We start from the raw sequence: 8503 nt of genomic DNA on the forward strand, positions 1-8503 counted from the left end.
GGTAGGTAGGGTATCCTTGGGAAAAGAGTAAGATATCACGATGACTTTCCCTTCCAAGAGGGAGCTTTCTAGTAAGACGTGAAACCACAGTTTCAAGGGCCCGCTTTCCACAAGTCCTTTTCCAAGGTCAGGCATTTCTTAGGTAAGCAAGGGTCTCCATTCATTCCCTTTGAGGAACTCTCAGGCCCTGCCCTGACATTAACCTCTGACTCCTGCCTATTGTCAAGGCCAATGGGACACTCCTCAGCCCCTCCCTGACCTGAGGTGACCTGAGAAGCCACAGCCCACCCCAGTTCACAGGCCTCTCTTTATCTATCTATCTAACTAAGTAACTGTACAGCATAAAATGTGGAATCTCTTCTCAATGAAATGCTGTTGGCAGCCATTCGATGAATTTATTCTCATCTCAGATCCTGTCCAGCAGGGATGTCTTCTTTCCGTGTTTCTTCTTCTTTTGTATGTTGCAGTCAGTTCAGATGTGCTGGTATATGGTGAGAAAGAGAGAGAGAGAGAAATGGAATTGCTTTTTATTTATTTGAAGAGTTTTAATGATTTAATATTCAGCTATTTCCAGCCTTATTTACCAGCACATTTATTATTACCAGCGAGCACCTTCCTCTGAAAACATTGGAATCGCCCCCCATCTGTACATGTCATGCACGTGCGTGCATATGTGTGTGTGTGTGTGTGTGTGTGTGTGAGCGTGTGCGCATCCCATCTATCTATCTATCTATCTATCTATCTATCTATCTATCTATCTATCTATCTATCTATGTATCCCTTCATCAAATTCCATTTTAGGAGCTGCTATGCTGACCAGTGACATGGAGGCCACCATTTTCTTAGCCAGTGACAGTCAGGAGACAGAAAGAAGGAAAGAAAGGAAGAAAGGAAGAAAGAATCTACATTCCCAAAGAAAGAAAAAAATTAAGTAAATTTTAAAAAGTAAAAAAAAAATTAAGAAAGTAAGTAAATACATACATAAAAATAGACATAAAGAATGAATAAATGAATAAAACTAAATAATAATTGAAACATTCAATAAGTAAATGAGTCACGCTAAATCAGCAGATAAATAAACAGATATATGAAAGAAGATAAGGAAGTGAAGGAATGAATGAACAAGTAAGTAAGTAAGTAAGTAAGTAAATAACTAGGTGGGTCATTTTTTTTAAAGAAGTAAGTAAATGAGATGGGCTGAACAGATAGTAAGTAAGTAAGTAAGTAAGCAAGCAAGCAAGCAAGCAATCGTGAAAAAAAAAATGAGAGCCGGGCGATGGTGGCGCACGCCTTTAATCCCAGTACTCGGGAGGCAGAGGTAGGCAGATCTCTGTGAGTTCGAGACCAGCCTGGTCTACAGTGCTAGTTCCAGGACAGGCTCCAAAGCCACAGAGAAACCCTGTCTCGAAAAACCAAAAAAAAAAAAAAAAGGAGAGAGACACATCCATTCAATCCATAAAAGACAAAACGTGGAAATAAACATGTAAACTGGTCGACCCACCCAAAGCAGGAGGGAGGTCTCTGTCCAGCAGGGCCGTCTTCTTTCCAAGTTGCAGTCAGTCAGATCTCTGGGCAAACAGAAAAAGAAAGCAATTGTTTTCTACTTGAACAGTTTTAATATTACTCAAATGAATTAATATTCAGCTATTTATTCCCAGCCTTATTTACAACTGGATGCCCACCGAGCACCTTCCTCTCATAGCTAGCCCCTTCTACCCCTGCCCCATCTGGACAGATAGACAGGATGTATGTATGTATGTATAAATAAATAAATAAATAAATAATAAAAAAGTAAAATAAAAATAAGTAAATAAATAAATTAAAAAAAAAAGTGTTTGGTGAGTGGGGCGTGTTGGCATAGAGAACAAAAGAGATAAACTAACCACCAACACATTGAAGAATGACATCATTCAATCAAGACATGGAAAAAGACAACTGGTCGACCCAAGTTCACAAGGCCAACTGGTCGACCCCGGTACTTAGCATTTTAAGGCCAAATATTTAATCGGACAACTGGTCGACCCGCTTCCAGTCCGTCAAAAAAAAAGGAAGTGCACAGAGACAACTGGTCGACCCGTCAGGTCTAGGAAGATATAATATATATTATACATTAAAAAAAAAAAAAAAAAAAAGAGTCCAGCGGGACATCTGGTCGACCCGCCGCATCCCCGGGGGAAAAAAATGGCCTCCCGCCCGGTGGGAGGGACTACTGGTCTACCCCGGTCCTTTGGAGAAGGAGGTGGAGAGGGGGGAAAAAAAAGTGCGCCCAACCTCCGCCGCCTCCCCGACAGGCGCGCCGCGGCGCCACGGCGCGCGTGCGGAGGTCGGTGGCGAGAGGGGGCCCGGGGCGCCGCCAGACCCTCGCCCATCCTCCCCCGGGAAGAGGGATGGAGAGGGAAAGGCGCGCGCCCGGGAAAGAGGGGACACACCCGCGGGCCGCTGCGGTGCGGTGAGGCAAGCAGCGGGAGTGGACGGAGGAGAGCGAGAGCGGGAAGAGAGCCGCCGTCCGCCGTGAGCCGCCAGCGGCAGAGCCAGACACGGGTCCTCGGACGGGGCGAGGAGGGCGGGCGAGCCGGCGCCCGTCCCCCTTCCCCCTCTCTCGACCTCTCTCTCACGACCGCCACGCGCGCCTGTGCGCACGCACACTTCCGTGCGCACAACACACGTGCGACCCGGGGAGCGCGCCTTTCGGTGAGAACTCGGGCGAGGCAGGCGAGCGGGCGGGCAGAGCCGCCGCCGCTGCTCTCTCACGTTAATGATCCTTCCGCAGGTTCACCTACGGAAACCTTGTTACGACTTTTACTTCCTCTAGATAGTCAAGTTGGTGAACAACCACAAATAAGCAAACAAATAGAGAGATAATAACAATAAAAATATTTGAGAGTTCAAATAATTGACTTCATCCACAATAAAAGAATATAAAAATAAAAATATCAAATGCACTTGAACACATTGGCACAGGAGAACGCTTGCTAAATAGAACCCCAGTAGCACAGACACTGAGAGAAAAAGAAAAAAGAAAAAAAAAAGAAAAACAAAACAAAAAAAAGAACAAAGAAAAAAACTAAAGAGAGAAAAAAAAGAAAAAAAAAGAAAAGAAGAAGAAGAAAAAAAAGAAAAAAAGAAAAAAAGAAAAAAAAGAAAAAAAAAAGAAAGAAAAAAGAAAAAAAAAGAAAAAAAACAGACACTGAGAGAAACAATTAATAAGTGAGACCTCCTGAAACTGAAAAGCTTCTGTAAAGCAAAGAACATGGCCAACAAGACAAAACGACGGCCTTACAGAATGGGAAAAGATCTTCACTAATCTCCAAAATACACAAAGAAGTCGAGAAATTGGTCATCCAAAGAACAAATAATCCAATTTTAAAAAATGGAGTACAGACCTAAACAGAGAACTCTCAACAGAGGGATCTAAAATGGTTGAAAGACACTTAAATGTATTTAGTGATTATATTTCTTTTCCCTTAGGGATAAAGAAATGGAGAAGTTCTTTGAAGCAGTAAGTCACAAAAACACCAGGCCGTTAAACTTCAGCTACAGGGAAACCCTGTCTCGTGGAAAAACAAAACAACAACAACAACAACAAAAAAAAAATCCTGAAGCCAGTGATCATTGCAAACATCTGTATGTTCAGATACTGAGCCTGAGCAAGTTAGAGTGTCACAGATTTGCTGCAATTCATTGCAAATTTCATGTGGATCACAAATCCTGCTCAAGTTACAGCTGTTAGTGTCAGTGTGAACCTTGACACCATCTCTACTGGATTCCTGTCAGCTGGGCTCCGGTCTGCTAGAAAAGCAGAAGAACTAAGGTACCGTAATTAACCTCTTCTGTGCCCCACCTGCAAGAACACTCTGTAAGCTACAGTTCTGAAAACAGCCTGGTCCTGGCATAAGAACAGACAGGAGGACCAATGGAACCGAATAGAAGACCCGGATATCGATCCACACATCTTCGAACACCTGATCTTTGATAAAGAAGTCAAAAATATCCAATAGAAAAAAAAAGAAAGCATGTGAGTTCAAGACCAGCCTGGTCTACAAGAGCTAGTTCCAGGACAGGCTCCAAAAAAAAAAAAACTACAGAACAACCCTGTCTCGAAAAAAAAGAAAGAAAGAAAGAAAGAAAGAAAGAAAGAAAGAAAGAAAGAAGAAAAAGAAAACAGTGCTGTCCTCGAAAATGCCCTCTCCCTTTGAACACGGCCCCTCCTTTGGGCTGAGTTTCCCACACAGCTCTGATGATGCAGGAGGATGCCGAGGGCCCAGTTGGTGCCTGTATCTGTGCCTTGGCAGCAGCTATTCATGTCTTGCCACTCAGAGTCAAATTCCCTTAAGTTTAGCCTTCCCTAAGTGCTTGTTCACTTCAGAAGACTCAACCCTCATCTTCCATGTCCTCCTGGCCTAATTTCTCATATTACTGTTTTACTGAGTATGAATCAGTAATATGAGATGTTCAGGAGAGGGAGGAAGGGTCATTCATGAAAAAAGTGAGTGTTCAACTAACTAACTCCCCATGGGTTCAGGAAGTAGTGAGAAGATATTAATGAAGCAGAGAGAAATTTCTGGTTTTGGAAGGAGGAAATCCTGAATGGCTCCCTCTGTGTCGGAGGAGAGACTCCTGGAAAGGAAACCTCAGGTTCCGGTTGGTCGGTCGGTCGGTCGGTCGGTCAGTTCGGGGAGAAATATCAGCAAGGAGGTAAAGGCCGTGCCTCACGACATCAGCAGTCCCTTCTCTGGAAATTCCACGGTATCCCAGAGAGCTCTCAGAATTTTGTGATGTCACTCGTGTCCTAGAAACGCCAACTGCCCTCAAGACACACTCTCTCGGTGCCTATAAGACTCGGTTCTAGACATGTTGTCTAGAGAATGGAGATCGTTCGTGGAGAGGCCAGAGGGAGGAAGAAGAAAGCTGGCCTCAGATCTCACAGGAAAACATGGAGAAATAATTAGTGGTCCTGGGGAAGACGAAGTGAGTTCACCACTAGCAGGGACTAGAGAGATTTCTGGATGTGATGGCTTTGAGACTTCCAGGGCTAGGGCTCAGGAACTGGGAGGTTTCTGGGATGAAACAGGTCTGTCTGTCTTGTTTCTCTGAGTTCCTAAAGGGCCAACCCACATCAAAGATTCACGATTGTTGATTTGACAAAGTCGGGAATTGACAAGGAGTGCGGAAGGAGTCAGTGAGATTTCAATACCAGCACTGACTGCACATCATCACCCCCCCCCCGGTCCTTTTCGTTGTGTAGCAATAATAATAGAGAAAGGGGAGTAGTGCTCTGCCAAAGCCCGTATTTTACCATGCCTTATATCACAGCCATTAGCAGGGTTGAGGCATCAAGTGCTGCAGTCAGTCCGACTCCTGTGACCCCCCTAAGGTTTCTGGCTTCCCAGTTTTGAGTGACACCATGGTCTCCAGTTCAGCTTGAGAGCTCTTTAAGAGCCAATGGAGGAGAGAGTGGAAAGAGACTGCCATTTTTTTCTTTTTCCTTGTCTTTCTTTCTTTTGCTGTTTTGCTTTGTTTTTCAAGAAAGGGTTTCTTTTTGTATCTTGGGCTGTCCTAAAACTCACTCTGTAAATCAGGCCATCTTTGAATTCACAGAGATCTGTGTGTGTGCTGTGATTAAAGCCCGGCTGAGACTGCAATTTCTTGTTAGCTCTGGGTGTCCTGAGCTGTTAGTAAGTGACAATGGCTCTGTGTTGTGAATCTCTGTGAATCCAGACTATGTTATGTCCTTCAATGACATGAGTCTGAAGCATCAAGCACCCACCCACCCCTATACTCCCTGAGGTCTCTGAAGTCACACACAGCGCAGCCTCTATGGGTCTGAATAAGGCTTAGAAAGCTTTTCCCTGGTTCACCTGGTGCAGAGGAAACCAGGTAAGTTCTGAGAGACATGCACCACCTTCCTACAGAAAGAAGGGAGGACTGATTAGCTAATACCCACAGAGGGGGAAACTCAAGTCTGGTATTTCAGACAGAACCTGCTTGGACAAAGTCTCATCTGTCAGTCACTTCCTGAGGGAAGGAGGGAGGGAGGGAGGGAGGGAGGGAGGAAGGAAGGACCACAATTATCTCTCCTCTGTGTCCTTTTTACGCTCTTTTCATGCTCTGATGAATACTGTGATTCAAGTTGGCCATGTCCCCTTTTCCACAGCATGTGCACTGTGGCTCTAGATCAAGGAATCAGTTTGATCAAGGAATCTAGATCAAGGAATCTCCATAGATAGCCACTCATCTTTCTTTAAACTTGAGTATAGGAATGAATGATCCCTCCCTCCCTCCCTCCCTCCCTCTCTCCCTCTTCATGGGAATGAGTGTCTGCTCTTGCATTGAGGGCTCCCCAGTTCTCAGCATCTCCAGCCCAACCTGTCACAAGCTGATCACACATTTGCAAACTTGGGATATATTCTGCTGAAGTTTTGGGATAATGAATTTCATCAACTATGGGACTAACTTTGTTCTGACAGGACACTCACTCACAATCTCTCCTCATCACACCCACATAGTGTAACAACTTTGTGTTTCCTCCACAATGTGCTCATTTCTGTCAGGGAACTGAAAGCCGGCCAGCCAGCCAACACTATTTTTCCTTGTTTCTCATTTTGTTCTTATATTCTGTCTCTCCCCCCCCCCCGCCTGGAAAACTTTCAGAGTTCACTCTGCCCCCTGAGTAAAGGTGTTATGCTTCCTTTTATTGTATATTTAGTGTGTGTGTGTGTGTGTGTGTGTGTGTGTGAGAGAGAGAGAGAGAGAGAGAGAGAGAGAGAGAGAGATTCATTATGAAATCAAAAGTCAGTCAACAACAGCAAACTTTGTATTTATTTGTCCATCCACGTATTTGCTTGTTTACTTACTTACTTACTTACTTACTCACTCACTCACTCACTCACCCACTTCATTTATTATTTATTTATTTATTTATTTGCAGTGGAAGACTTAATTCAGTAAGAATGATCAGAAGGGTAGGTAGGGTATCCTTGGGAAAAGAGTAAGATATCACGATGACTTTCCCTTCCAAGAGGGAGCTTTCTAGTAAGACGTGAAACCACAGTTTCAAGGGCCCGCTTTCCACAAGTCCTTTTCCAAGGTCAGGCATTTCTTAGGTAAGCAAGGGTCTCCATTCATTCCCTTTGAGGAACTCTCAGGCCCTGCCCTGACATTAACCTCTGACTCCTGCCTATTGTCAAGGCCAATGGGACACTCCTCAGCCCCTCCCTGACCTGAGGTGACCTGAGAAGCCACAGCCCACCCCAGTTCACAGGCCTCTCTTTATCTATCTATCTAACTAAGTAACTGTACAGCATAAAATGTGGAATCTCTTCTCAATGAAATGCTGTTGGCAGCCATTCGATGAATTTATTCTCATCTCAGATCCTGTCCAGCAGGGATGTCTTCTTTCCGTGTTTCTTCTTCTTTTGTATGTTGCAGTCAGTTCAGATGTGCTGGTATATGGTGAGAAAGAGAGAGAGAGAGAAATGGAATTGCTTTTTATTTATTTGAAGAGTTTTAATGATTTAATATTCAGCTATTTCCAGCCTTATTTACCAGCACATTTATTATTACCAGCGAGCACCTTCCTCTGAAAACATTGGAATCGCCCCCCATCTGTACATGTCATGCACGTGCGTGCATATGTGTGTGTGTGTGTGTGTGTGTGTGTGTGAGCATGTGCGCATCCCATCTATCTATCTATCTATCTATCTATCTATCTATCTATCTATCTATCTATCTATCTATCTATCTATCTATGTATCCCTTCATCAAATTCCATTTTAGGAGCTGCTATGCTGACCAGTGACATGGAGGCCACCATTTTCTTAGCCAGTGACAGTCAGGAGACAGAAAGAAGGAAAGAAAGGAAGAAAGGAAGAAAGAATCTACATTCCCAAAGAAAGAAAAAAATTAAGTAAATTTTAAAAAGTAAAAAAAAAATTAAGAAAGTAAGTAAATACATACATAAAAATAGACATAAAGAATGAATAAATGAATAAAACTAAATAATAATTGAAACATTCAATAAGTAAATGAGTCACGCTAAATCAGCAGATAAATAAACAGATATATGAAAGAAGATAAGGAAGTGAAGGAATGAATGAACAAGTAAGTAAGTAAGTAAGTAAGTAAATAACTAGGTGGGTCATTTTTTTTAAAGAAGTAAGTAAATGAGATGGGCTGAACAGTAAGTAAGTAAGCAAGCAAGCAAGCAAGCAAGCAAGCAAGCAAGCAATCGTGAAAAAAATAATGAGACACATCCATTCAATCCATAAAAGACAAAACGTGGAAATAAACATGTAAACTGGTCGACCCACCCACGTTCACTCAGCCGCCCCACCCACCCAAAGCAGGAGGGAGGTCTCTGTCCAGCAGGGCCGTCTTCTTTCCAAGTTGCAGTCAGTCAGATCTCTGGGCAAACAGAAAAGAAAGCAATTGTTTTCTACTTGAGCAGTTTTAATATTACTCAAATGAATTAATATTCAGCTATTTATTCCCAGCCTTATTTACA

This window comes from Microtus pennsylvanicus, unplaced genomic scaffold (assembly GCF_037038515.1).
Source record: "Microtus pennsylvanicus isolate mMicPen1 unplaced genomic scaffold, mMicPen1.hap1 Scaffold_112, whole genome shotgun sequence".
In the NCBI taxonomy this organism is placed as follows: domain Eukaryota; kingdom Metazoa; phylum Chordata; class Mammalia; order Rodentia; family Cricetidae; genus Microtus; species Microtus pennsylvanicus.